Source organism: Clarias gariepinus, chromosome 10 (genome assembly GCF_024256425.1).
Source record: "Clarias gariepinus isolate MV-2021 ecotype Netherlands chromosome 10, CGAR_prim_01v2, whole genome shotgun sequence".
Taxonomy (NCBI): Eukaryota; Metazoa; Chordata; class Actinopteri; order Siluriformes; family Clariidae; genus Clarias; species Clarias gariepinus.
The window spans coordinates 33677942-33692382 of record NC_071109.1 but is presented as its reverse complement, the minus strand read 5'-3'; the positions used below and the strand labels follow the sequence as shown (position 1 = coordinate 33692382).

The following is a 14441-nucleotide window of genomic DNA, read 5'->3' as shown; positions in this document are numbered from 1 at the left end:
GCATGTATCCGGGATTTTAATCTCTTCTGAAAATGCATTTTATTACACTTTATGCAAAATGTAACAATCATGTGCTTGTTGTTTTTTTTACCTTTAATACATTTAATGTAATTATATACAGAGACGTTCGCTGTTCAGATGAGTAAATAAATAAATAAGTGCGTCACTTAGATACAGTCTTATTCTCGCACACAGTATGATCACTGTCCAGGAAAAACAGACACACACACACACACACACACACACACACACGCACACACTCGTTCTTACCTCAGCTTGTCCTTTTGACCTCATTAAACCCTCATTCTGATCTAACGACGGCGCCATAACGGGACACGGGACCGCAAAGTCTCCAAGCAAGCGGGCTACACAGATACACACACACACACACACACACACACACACAGAGCTATTTTTGCCAGCCGGATTAATGCAAGGAACGAGAGATGAGGTCATAAATCTTAGGCGCTGAAAGCTTGGCATTTAAGGAAGAGTTCAGGAGAGACGCAGAAGGAGAAGGAAAAGAATAACCGAGGAGGAGCGCTGACTTCACTTCATCCAGTCACTTTAATCTAATCCTCCAAAATAAACGTGAAGATGGAGCTGAGGGTGAGCCGTGTGAGAAACCATCAAATGAAATGGAAACATTTGGATCATTTCAGTTCGTGCACACAAACAGCGTTCCCTCGGCGTTCCGAACGCGTCACTGCTCCGGACTCTTCCCTATTCCGGACTCTTCCCTATTCCGGACTCTTTAGAATTCCATATTTTTTATTATACTACAGTTAGTTCCAACTGAATAATCTGTCTGGACGAGAGGCGTTCCACCAGTGATGATAATGGACAGTAACAGCACTGGGATGTTTAACGATATGTAACACTGGAGTGATGTCAAAAAAGAACTCTTCCTTATTTTCCCTTATTTCAATATTTTTATTATTATTGCTTGTGTGTGTGTGTGTGTGTGTGTGTGTGTGTACTTGACAGCAGGGAGGATTTTCAGTGCTACTGGATAAAACCTAGTTTCAGAGTTTAGCTTCAGGACGAGTTTGTTCTTGTCGCAGAGACGTAACTGAGTTCAGAGGAGGGAACATAAGGAAGAGAGAGAGAGAGAGAGAGAGGAAGTTTATGTAGACGCTCCATGTTTTACTGTAATCCAAAATAAAATTTTGATTAAACATAAAAAAAATTTTATCTTACAGTTTTTTTTTTACCAAGAAAAATCTAGAATGATCATCAGAGTGACTCGTCTCTCAGACGTCAAATAACTTTCTACAACATTCAGTTCCAACCGAGATCTGATTGGACGAGAGGCGTTATTCCCCGAGTGCTGATATTAGACAGTAACAGCACTGTGGTGTGTAACTCTGTGTATGAGTGGGCGTGTCCCAGGTGTTGTCCAGTGGTTAATGACACTAACTGTGTGTCTCAGCGTGGGTGAGAGTAGGTCTGTACGGTCCGCAGTACTGAGGAGAGAGCAGCTGTCTGACTAAACCCACATTCACACCCAGTCACAGAAGCACTTTCAGTAAGAACACACATCTGATAACGTTATGGCGTTTTAAACAACACGCCGTCTCTGCACTAATCACTTCTAAGTCCTTCTGAATTGCTCCAGTGTTGTTCTGTTCACGACTAACGCTTAGCTACAAAGCTAATTAGCCTCTAACACAAGGCTGAATCCAAAATCCCTCTCTAACCCATGATCAAGGGCACTACTCAGTGTGTGGAACAAGGGACTGTACTCCCTACTTAGTGCACTAGCTTTTCTTTTAACACTATTTGGGATTCGACCCCAGAACCTGAAAATTACTAACTGCTGGTCGCAGCTTCACCAGTCGCAGTTAGTTAGTTCCACAAGGTGTATGTGTGTGTGTGTGTGTGTGTGTGTGTGTGGGAGGAGCAAAATAACTGGCAAACTGTTTGTATTTGAAAAATCACTCAATTCTAAATTTAGACGTAAGTAGTGAAGAGTGTACATCTGTAACATCCTGAGTCAGGAGCTTTAGACGGGTTGGGCTGTATATATACAGTATATAGGAAATAGTGTGTGTGTGTGTGTGTGTGTGTGTGTGTGTGTGTGATTGCATCCAACTGTTTTTAGTGAAGCTATTTTAAAACTAAACAACAAAACAGCAGGAATCAGCCATCACTGACAACAACGATGCCAAGATTAGCACTCAGACTCACGGATATGGAGATATTTAGCGATAAGAGACCTAGTGTTTACAGCACACACACACACACACACACACATATGCCCCTACCACAGTCCTCGAGCATGGGAACATTTCCCCGAGCTAAAATAAACGCTAATGACTCACGCTAATTGCAATCCTGACTAGCGCTCTGGGATTTCAGGTCATCGCCTCGGCTAAGCATCATCCTTCTCCGTTCAGGATCGCTGACAAGGTGGAAAGAGCTGAAGGTCACGTGCCTAAAGGGTTTAACGGGTTTGATTATTGGCACCCTGTAAAATGTTATGACCTTCCAAAGGCTGGATTTTCCTCAACACACACAATAAATCACACCGTCGGGGAATTGGGCGAGGGAGGGGGGGGGTTGGGGGACTCCTTAGAAATATGTCTTCTGAGGTTTTGAAAAATAAAATCTTATAACAGTGTTGAGTTTCAGATCAGAGGATCACTGAACACACGATGAAGACACACGACAGACACGAATAATCGAGTATCTGAGAAATCAGACAGGATGAATCCGAAGAATTATGTTTTCTAGGAAATTTTTATTTCTAACACAATTATTATACAAAGCACGTTCGAGTCAAACCAAGACTTTTGATAAGCATGTAGAATAACAGAACATAGTTCTGAGATTAAAAACTCCCTGTATTCCTCTATATAATCCTCTGATACACTAACGCACTTATCCCAGTGTTTCACACTCGCTTGGACACCATCAAGGTAGAAAGTTTTCTAAGTACACCGGAGCCATAATCAGAAACATCTGAAACACCGGCCTCCCAGGAACTCCTTCAATGACTTTTCCAAACTTGGAAATGGTCATTTAGAGCATTTTTAGGATCTTTTGGTTTTGACACCAATACATATAGATACCGTATATAAATCATAAATGAATAAAATGTGAGCTATGGTGTTTTTTTTAATAACAAATAAATAATAATAAATAAATAATAAATAAATAATTTATTAATGATAAATTGCTGTGATATGGAAAGGGGTCTGTACATTACTATGGAAAAAATAACATATCAGAGTAAGCACAATAATATACTGTATACCTGCACTACAGTCAGTGTCGCTGTCAGAAAGAAATAATCAACAGCTTCTGACCAATCAGGATGCAGAACTCAACTGTGCTGTTTGAAATCATTAAGGGTTTTAATCACTAATACAACCGTTATTCTACAGGTTCCCATATTATAATATTAAAATTATTTTTTATACTTAAAACCCTTTTTTTTTACTTTTTTATTCAATTAAAATACATTTGATTTCCTTTGCTTTGTTTTGAACAGCTCCACTTTTAAAAATTAAAGTTACTGTCATAATCTGAGACTTAGCATTAAATCATACAGGACAAACGATGAGACGGTAACATCAGACAGGAGAGGAGATCACCGGAGGGGTGCAGAGGGGTGCAGAGGGGTGCAGGGCTGAGCTCTTCATCAGTCAGACTCCTAACCCCATGACCACCAGGGGGCGGTAGACTAAATGCTGGTTTTAAAATAGACCACATGATGTCCTCATGGACTTTCCTAGGGCCTCATCAACACAACTTCTCTTAAGTGTGTTAAGGTAGGGCACTGGGTAAGACATGTCTGTACAAGATACTGAGTCTTAAGTGGTTGAACTCATCCATGTTCATGAAGCTCCACCCTTAATGTAAAACCCTTTTTCTCAAACCAGCTCTTCAAACATAATTTCAAAAGTTAGAAAAAAAAACAGTGTGTCACCTACAGAAAAAATAAATAAATAAAAGTTTATTCACCCAAGCATTAATTTCTTTTTTGACCAAACTTTAACAAATACATTTAGTAACATATCTTGCTAGGGGACAAATACATTAGTACAAATGTAAACCCCAGGCTTCTACCGTACATTACAACAATATAATTTTTATTATAGGGCAACTAATTGATTTTTAGTATTAATTATCAAATATTCCAGATACGATGTGCCAAAGTTGTAGCATTATCAGATTTATGTAAGACTTTAATAGAATTTGGGATCAGTCTACCATTAATTAATGAATAATTATGACATAGAAATGATTGTATAACATTTTTGATTATTGTAAAATTATCAGAATTACAGTCTTCATTACATTTCATTGGCAAGTTATTTGTCTTTATTATAGTTTTATATATGTTCTACATAATCTATATATTTTTAATTATAATCTTTATGATTGTTACTGTTGATTTATTTTAATTATTGCCTGAATCAGTTCATCTGATTGTGACCCAAACCCTAACTCTATTGTGCCCCCTAGTGGATCAACTCTAAGCAAATAATGCTTTCTCCCAAACTATCACTCAAATTATTTATTTATAACAACATGTATTTTGCTGGATTGAAGTAGAACCTAAAATGTTCTGGTCCACAGGGGGTGAGTTTGTGGAAACATGAGTGTAGAGGACCTTTAAAGACCTGTAAAGATCAAGGAACATAATCACAACTGTGTCTCTTTATTAACTTATATTAAGGTATGTTAAGGTAATTGTTCCTGTTATCTTACGCTCTTTATGTTATAACATTACATGAATTTGGTTCAGATTGAAGCTTTTATTGAGATTTAATGGATCTGATGTTTATAATCAAATCATTCTCGACTCATGACTAAAATATCTTGTTTTAAATCCAACTGTGACCCCAGGATCTGTGCCAGAACCCCAGCCACTTTTGAAAGGGTTAAAGTTGTACCCTAATGTAATTAGCCAGTGTCTTCCTCCCTCCGTCAGCTGTCCACATTACTCAGCTTTTCCCCGGAGAACAGAGCTCTATTTTAAAAGCTGTCTGAACCTGTCTGAAAAACAGGGCAAATTAAAAGCACTCAGGAACCAAAATAACAAACACACTAAAAGAAATAGATCGATATGTAGATAGAATTTCAAGTAAAAGTTTCACTTAGCCTCTATAATGGTGTCAAGTACATAGTGTTTTTAAATGTTTTAGTGAGTCGCTGTGAGATTTCAACAAGTCAGCAAAAATAGGTTAGCTACGTTAACGCAAATCAAGTGTACAGTAAAGATTTGTGCAGGTTATAAGATTCTCCCTGACAATGTGAACCTGAATCTAAATCTAAAGTTTTGACCTGTTAGTGTAAAGGAGAAGGTCTCTGTTTGTTTGGCTGTTTGGGGTCAATTTTTTATATATATATAAATTTAAACATTAAAGGAATTAGTAAAGTTTATTTTACTATGCCAATGTAAATATTTACAAACATTTAGTGAAGTTTTATTAAGCTTGTGCAAGTACATGTAAAGATTTGCTGATGTAGTGTAAACTTTCACTGAGTCTGCGTAAGGGTTTGCTAACATGGTGTAAAGTGATATCTTAGAAAGTGACAATATCAAAAATAAAGTTAACTTCATCGTAGCCTACAACAAACCAAATCTAAGTATATTAAGCTCATTTTGAAATGAACACACGGCTCTCGTTCTACTGGAAGATCATTTTGTTAGTTTTAGGAATTTATCTCTTTTAAGAAGCAAAATTCTCTCCCAATCGAGCGAGAAATTGTCCCTTAAATTTTAGTATCATTTGCCCAGAAATAAGCTTAATAATCTTATATGTGGTTTGTTGTAAATGTATTTTAAGAAATAATAGCTAGTTTTGTCTAAATATGTATTTAGCCTGTGTAAAGTAAATAATATAAAGCCTGTGTAAAGTTTTTGCTAAGATTCCGTAAAGGTGTTCATATTTATCATGAGGTTATTTTAGTACAAAATGTAAATAGTAAGTGTATACAGTAGTTTGTGATATTTAATAAAAGAGAGGCAGCGTTCGCACACTTCTAGCTGTCTCGTCTTAAATGTACGACACGTGCCACACTACCATAGCAGCACGTCAATCTCAGGAAAACTGTTAACCTGAACTGAGTGACTGGGCTTGTAAACGTCCGATTACCACACGGGCACTTCGCCATTCCTCCCCTGCAACTCTACACGTCTGCTTAAATATAGACCTGCAACAGAGGCTGTAACCAGACGCTGTACTACTGATCATAAAGAGTCGATATTCCATTCTCAACAGTCGAGCCAAACAGAGGGACAGGGGGTCCCAGCCCATAAATCAGACCTCAGAGGACAGAACAGAGAGAGGGGGGGGGGGTTTAAGAGGGTCCTCTTTGTACTGTGAGGTACATTTTTATCCCACACTGCTGTTGAGTTCTGGTTCCTGTTTGGTCAGAAGGTGTTGATTAGTTCTCTCTGACAGTAGTGCTGGTTTGTATTAAAGTGATTGTTCTATTATGTCATCATTTCCATAGCAACACAGGGGTGTGTACGGCACAGGCTCTACTTATACGTCTTTGCACTTTGTTCTCAGTAACGTGACAAGCTGCGGAAATATTTTATGTCTTGTTTTAAATAAAGAGCGGCTATAAACATACCGCATAAAATGATGTTCTGTTCTTTAATAAATAAAAATTTCTGCTGCTTCATTTCATCTCTGTCTATCTCCCCCCCCCCACACACACACACACACACACATACTGTTCCAACCCAAAGCGAATTACTTTTCAAGTGATGAACTGCAAATCAAGTGCGAGCTTTATCATCTCATCATTCCTTTGAGAGAGATAGAGATGGAAAAAGAGAGAAAGTGAGAAGCTTGTGTGCTTAATGCGGAATATCACATTACGACCGAGCGCTACACTGACGCTCCTCTCTGTCGCCTCGTTAACAATGCGAGCCAAATTACTCTCTGAGATTAACTGGATAATGGTCCATTCTTTTCCAATTAGGCCCCGTGTTCAGACACAGAAGAGAATCCTTTGTGCCGGTGATTTCTCAGGGTTGATTACGAGGTCTACGCTGATAATAAGAGAGTCTGATAATAAAATGATAAATGTAATTTCAGCTCAACTCCCCCTTTCACATTAGCAGATGATAAGCTAGTTAACAGCGACTCTTCTCTGAATTACACTATTTTCTATTCACAGGACATGAGCAACGATTTAACGGCTTCATTCTAATCATCATGGTGTATCACGCTTCGTTAACACAAAGATCGGAGAGAAGATCAGCGTCTCCAGCCATGAGGCGTCTTTCTCATTTTCATAATGAAGGGAGTTAAAGGAAACATTTGATGACCATTTTCTTAATTTAGCCTGTTTTCTCTCTCTCTCTCTCTTTTTCTCTCTTTATAGAATTCTAAACTCTTTATCACTATTTTGACCAGGTTGCCATGGTGATTATTTCACTGTAACCTGTGTAGAATCTCTATTTGTTTAATTATTACCTTCTGACCTTCTCTAATGATTTAACTGCTCAACTGAATCACATTAAATGGAATGTTTCAATCTTTTCCAGTAAATGATTCATTCAGTTGCTCATGAAGTCGTCAGTCTGAGTCATGTGTCATGTGCAATAACAACTCATCTACAGTATGTTGCTGTTCTTCTTCTGGCTGCTAGTGTTACAGTAGGTTTTGCCACTCGATGAGGCGTATATGATGTGGCACAGGTTTAACACCAGATGCCCTTTCACGTGCCGTCCTCCCCATTTCATCCAGGCTTGGGATTGGCACTGAGGGTGCGCTTACATGTGCATTTCATGTCCGAGTTTCCCCCCTGAGGGAATCAAGTCCAGTAGAAACACTCCGTCTGCACTCTGATTTATCTTAACACTGCGTGGTCTACACTAGTTTTCTAACATCTAATGATAAGTTTGAAGGTAATATTTCATGCCCTTGACGCCTCCAGCTTATTTTTCAAACAGAGACTGTGGGGGAAAAAATGACTAACCCAAGAATCAACAATCAGTTTCAATAGCCACTGTTAGTCTAGCCCTGGTGTAACAAAGATTAATATCAATGTAATAAAATCTGCAGTAGCCTAAACGTCAGAAACATGATCAAATGTAACCACAATGTAACAAAATGGAGCCTCGATGTAACCAGACTGTAACAAAATGGCAACATTGTAACATAATGTTACAAAATATAGCCCTAATGTAACCAAATGCAACCACATGTAATCAGACTGTAACAAAATCTTTGGAAATGTAATCACAATGCAACGAAATGTAATCATTTTGTATAAAAATGCCAACACATGTACTAGAGTGTAACAAAATGTAACAGGACTGTAACAAAATGGCAACAAATGTAACCACGATGTAACCAAATGTAATCAGATGATATACTGTAAAAAGGCCAACAATTGTACTACACTGTAACAAAATTTAACCAAACAGTAACAACATAAAGTCTCAATGTTACATATGAAATTAAGAGCACAACCCTTTAGTATACTGTGATTTTTAAAGACCTTAATTTGCTGTGTTTTTGTCACGGTGAATCTATCTTACATGTGAAGAATCTCTTATTGTCCTCTGTACAGTTCCTGGGTCTTGACCTACACAATTACCTCAAACATTAAATTAAAATAAAATATTGCAGCGTTCAGTGTACAGTAATTATCCGACAACACTTTTTCAATACAAAACATTTGAGCATTAAATTTATGTTATGCATTTTTAATGATTTCAGATTTCCGTGTGTGTGTGTGTGTGTGTGTGTGTGTATGTGTGTGTATGTGTGTGTATATCTTCATACTGTTGTGTCATCACGTGTCCATTCCCACTTCCACACTGACTGCGCTAATGTAATAATGTGGCGCTCTTTAAACTCTTCTTTAGCATGCCTGTGTCATGCCGCTGTGTTTAAATCCCATAAAAGCTTCAATCGTCTGTGTAACGGATCCCAGGCTTTGTTTGGACAAGAGCCAAATGCCACAGACGCCTCCGAATCATACGATCCGCCTCGTCCAGGAGCAGGGCGTCCGCCGAGACCTCCCACTCATAGTCCTGACACTCGCAGAATTCAATTTTAGAAAAACACAGTAAATCGAGCCAAGCCGGAGTGGGCTGAGTTCCAGCGGAAGATGAGACGCGAACGCACGATCGTCAGGATGCGGAATTCTGTCAGGAACACTTGTAAATTGTAAAGCTCTTCCTGTGTGGATGTGTGGATGCGACTCTGATGTGTCTCTGACATCAGCGGCCTTAACGTCTGTGTGTAGAAGTGTATGGAAGTGTATGGAAGTGTGTAAAAGTGTGTGTGTGTGTGTGTGTGTGTGTGTGTGTTTGTGTGTCCGTCCTCAGGGTGAAGGAGCTCAGACTTAACCTTGAACTTCAGAAGGACATCCGAGACTAAACACAGACAGAGCTCCGACTCACAGCAGCTTTACTCCAAATCCTGCAGGATGATTGTGTTCTCTCAGAAAAGCAGCATGATCTCACACAGCAACAACACACACACACACACACACACACACACACACACACACACAGTGTTAAAACAAGTCCAACAGCTGTGTTTATTTTATCAGTCCATACAAATTTCTGGTGAGGTATTCATCGCATGGTGATTAAACATTCAGTAATCAGTCACAGCTGTGGTGAGAAGGTTACACACTCATCAGCGCAAAGTGGAGTTTTAAAGAGTTCTTTGAGCTGGACGACTTTTCAGGCAGAACGGTCACACACATCCTCAACAGAAGAAAACCCCAACCATTATGATCACCAGGATTATCCACACAGCCAGCTGATATCTCCTAACATCTCTTAGCAAGGTTTTATCCTTAGCATTCGCTCTTGGAGGCCATCAACAACCTTCTGGCAAAATTCTGGTTGGGTATAAGACCTGTCTTGCTAGGATTTGCTGGTTTCATGGCACAGACTTAACTTTTAAGCAAATCTTCTTCAGGGCTGAGGCTTCAAAAGCTTGAAATTCTCCTGCTTGATCCATTCCACAATCAGCTTTGATCGTGCTCAGATGCACAATGAGATAAAATGTAGGCCGCTCTAGATAAGAGCATCTGCCAAATGTCTTGTTGGGACACTCAACTGTCTAGCTGGTGATTTGAGGTTCTGCTCCTCCTTCAAGGCTCCATCCAGTTTATGTCTCCTTCAAACACATCTCAGGTCTAAATTTTCCTCCACAGGTCTTTTTCTTTGTTCATTCTTCAGCCATAAGCTTTAACCTGAAGGTGTGGATGTTTTGGAGCTGGGGTTTCCTTCCTTTATGGAAAGTGACACTTGTGTTCCAGGAGCTCCCAGTGCTATGCCTTGGTGGTTCCTGGGATGTTCCTGACCAACTGAGCTTTTGGATATTCTCCCAGACTTTGGCACAGTGAATCATCCTCCTAATAACTTGTTCCTATGGTGTGTTTAATAGTTTAAAGTGATCTTGGAATCTGCAGTTGTTTACAGAAGGCTTTGAGAGATGCTCCTGAAGTGTGTAATAATTGTTCCAAATACCTCAAATTACATATGATATGATCTTTGGATAGTTTCTCTTTTTGCGTCTCTAAGCCAGCTCAGAATATCTTTTCATCACAAATTCTTTTTAATCATTAAAAACAAAAAGCTCGTCACTCGTCTGTTCTGTTAAAAACTTTGACATTCACTTTGTTTCTGATCGTTGATGAAACCTAACGTCTCTGCAGTATATGCTGAGAAGGTTTCAGTTTCCTCCTCTCAGGGTCGTGTTTCATGTGCAGTGTGACATCAGTAAATCCTCTGGCTTTGGCGTTTAAGCTTCCTAAATCTCCACGTGGCTCTGGCAGAAACAAGACAAACATTTAAATGCCACATGGCATGGAGCAGAAACGAAAATAACCGCGGAGAGAACATGCTCTTTTTAGGCACAACACTGTAACTGCACTCTGCCGTGCCCTTTAATGCACTTATAAACTGACAAAGTGGGTGTGGCCTGATATTCTAATGAAGAGCTTGCCTGATATTGACATATGAGGCACTCGAAATTGAGCAACTAAGTCAGAATAGCGACATTCTCCGTGTAGCGACGATGCACTTACAGCTAGCAGATAGCTCCGCTCGCTAGGTTAGCTTTCTGTTAAAATGTATAACGCTAAGCCCAAAATAAAAGCTTTTACTATTTTTATTATTATTTTACGTTTTTTGCTCAAAGTTTAAACAAGATCATCTAATTTCAAACAGGGTCTGTTATTAATACATAAAACGATAGTTAATTTTTTTTTTTTAACAAAACAAACAAACAACTATAGCAGATCCTAAACAAAACTGAACAAATCAGAATTTTTAACTTTGTATAATGTAACTACAAAGCGCAGGCACAAAAAAACAAAACAAATATTATTAAGGCAAAAAATACATAATTTAATTAATCAATCCCAATTTAATGAATTGATTTTAATGCCCATGTCAGCGCTGCCCCCTGGTGGCGGCTGTGGTGCCTTTGTATAAGTCTTGTGGGTTTTTGGGACTTTTATGTTGACATGCGTGTTCTGTTTCACTTCCTGTTTTATGTGTGGGTGTGTTGTTTTGTTTGTTTGTTTGTGCAACACACACTGTCAGGTTCATTTAGCTTTAGACTTCCGTATGTTCTGTGGTTAGCGTTTGGGTTCTGTTTAGGTTCTGTTCATGGCTCGGCAGAGTTCTCAAGTCATCACACTTGCTTTTAGTTTTCAGTTTGTTTTGTTTAGAAAATTTTCCCGCCTGCTTGTCCTTTATGACACCGTAACTGCAGTTTAATCAAAGTTTGTTTGCTCTTTTAAACCCATGATCAGGGAGAGAAGAGCACATAAAATCAGTACTCTCGTCAAATAACCATCTCAGAAACATATAAGGATCATTCTCATCTTTTCTTTTTTTGTAAAACTGTGATTGAGTTGTGATCTTTCATCAGTGGAGAGAGAAAGAGAGAGAGAGAGAGAGAGAGAGACGTTCCGAAGTCGTCCCTTACAGCGAGCGCTCGCTGAGTGAAGGAGATAAAAGCCGGAGCGAGTGGACAGGAGAGTGATATAGTAGTGGAAAGATGAAGGGTCGAGATTGGCCGCCCGCGCTGGCACTTATTATAGAACCCTAACGTGATCCTGCGACCGGAGAAAGACGTCTCAGTGCCATGGAGACCGCGGGAAAAGCACGGAGCCACGAAGGTTCCAATTGCTTAGAATTATATCTAGCTTTCCATAACAAACACGCACACACACACACACACACACATAAATGGACTTAAAAGATTGTATGCAGCAAGAGGCTATGAGATAAACAAACGGCAAAAAAAAACTGATGAGCGCACTTGAGCTACACACTGATAAACAGACACAGAGCAAGCTTGAGCTTCTAGAAAGTTCTGCAGACCACAGTGTGTGTGTGTGTGTGTGTGTGTTTATATTACCCATTACTTCAACCATGTTTGCATTTGTATTTTTATGTTTTCTCTTTAAAAATGAACAAGACATTTAAAATACGGAATAAATTTATTTTTAATGTCAAATACATTTTAATTCATTTTATTCCAAATATATTAAATAAAATTCCTATAATACCGTCCACTTTAACGTATAAAATGTGCAACAGTGTATCTATGAATATTCACAGTTATGCATGACTATGGAAAGTGTCGTTATTAGCTTGTGTTGTTCTGCGTTAGGACTCATGAATCAAGTGTGTGTGTGTGTGTGTGTGTGTGTGTGTTGATAAATAGCTACCTGCTATAAATCAAAACCATGTTTATAACATGTTTACATTTAACCACGCCCACAAAAGCTTCACAAAAAACCTAAATGACCAGCAAAAAAAATGAAAAAAGTAGGCGGGGCTTATTTCTGGGATTAAAGCAAAGAAATTTTCTGGATCCTGAATAAATTTGAACATGTGACCTCAGTGCGGTTGGATTTGCGTGGCTGGATGGTGTAGCTCCGCCCCCAATCCTAACTCCTCCCCCTGTTTTAATACTAACCCTAACTGTATAGAGTTGCAGTGAAAATGCAGTGGTGATGAGATATTGTGAATTCTACAGATGGATCTGATAATAAAAGTTCTTTAAACCTAAATCTAAAGATTGTAGACAGACTGTATCTTTAAAGTTAAACTCCGGTTGTTAAAATGTGGTCTTAAATGGTTAGTTTTTTTCTTACAGAAATGTTGCAGCAGAATTTCAGTATTTAACTCTTTTTTTACGGCTCTTTTAACAATTCCAAAGCGTCACCTTTTTTATGCTAATACTATTATTAGTTGTTTTGTAATGTGTGTTTTGCTACAATACTGCACCAAGTAACAAATGATCACTAGAATCACTAAACACATCAATATAAACATGACTTAGGGTGGAGTTTTCCTTTAAAAGACACACACACATACACACACACACACACACCGTCTACGTCCAGGCATCGCGTCACACTGCGCTAAACCCTCCTGGCATCAGCGTGTGGAGGAACATTGAGACAGTACGCGTCATTGCTTACCAGCTGTGGGCTGAACACACTCCTTCAGGGTGCCGGACCAGGTGAAGACATTCGGCCTCCTGTAGCTGTACATCACTGCTCTCAAGTCACGTCACGAAATTAAGAAATAAACAAAAAAATAAATAAATATGTAAACAAAGGCCTGAGGAGATGGTATGGTGAACCAGGTTCCCTCTGGTCTGTTTGTGTCTGTCTTTTCTCCGTCTCTGTCCAACTCCCTGTTTACTCTGTCACTGTGTGTGTGTGTGTGTGTGTGTGTGTGTGTTGGATAGTTTATGTGCGTAGCATGTTGGACAGAGCCCAAAGGTCGAGCAGCGCCATGAACAAGTGACCCCGCAAGCTCAAGTGCAGATAAATCAGTGCCGAAGAGCGTTGTCATCAGTGAGACGAGGGAAACGGCACCATGCTGTAGTGGACCCGAGCCCACTGGCAACTACACAGCCCTGTGTGTGTGTGTGTGTGTGTGTGTGTGTGTGTGTGTGTGTGTGTGTGTGTGTGTGTGAGAGAGAGAGAGAGAGAATAAAGTAAAGCATGTCAAGTATGTGAAAGAGCAAAAATAGTGAGATAGAGAAAGAGAGAGAGAGGGTCAAGAATGTCAAGTATGTAAAAGAGAAGAAAATAGTGAGAGAAAATGATGGAGTGATGGATGGGAAGAGAGAAAGAGAGAGACAGAGGGAGAGATATATACTAGTGTGTCCATGTGAAGTAGGAATAGAACGGCATGTCTGGAACTCACCTATAAACCCAGAGTATAGTAACACACACACACACACACACACACACACACACACACACACATTTCCTAGTACATTTAGTAGTACAAACACACCACTAAGGACACTACACTAACAAGTACACTTTATGTATACATACAAACATTCGAGTTACGAACTTTCAAAGATACGAACATGTTCAGTTGCTGAAGTTAGATCACATGTCCGGCGTACATTGCGACATGCATCCCAGGATGTCCAAAAGCGAGCGTTAAAGCGGCGGAG

At 39.3% G+C, this 14441-nt stretch overlaps 1 protein-coding gene across 1 annotated transcript in view; it reads right to left on the bottom strand.

The window, feature by feature from the left end:
- LOC128531351 (cytosolic carboxypeptidase 4) overlaps positions 1 to 14441 on the bottom strand; it is a 107325-nt gene that overhangs the window by 81818 nt on the left and 11066 nt on the right. The window lies entirely within an intron of this gene.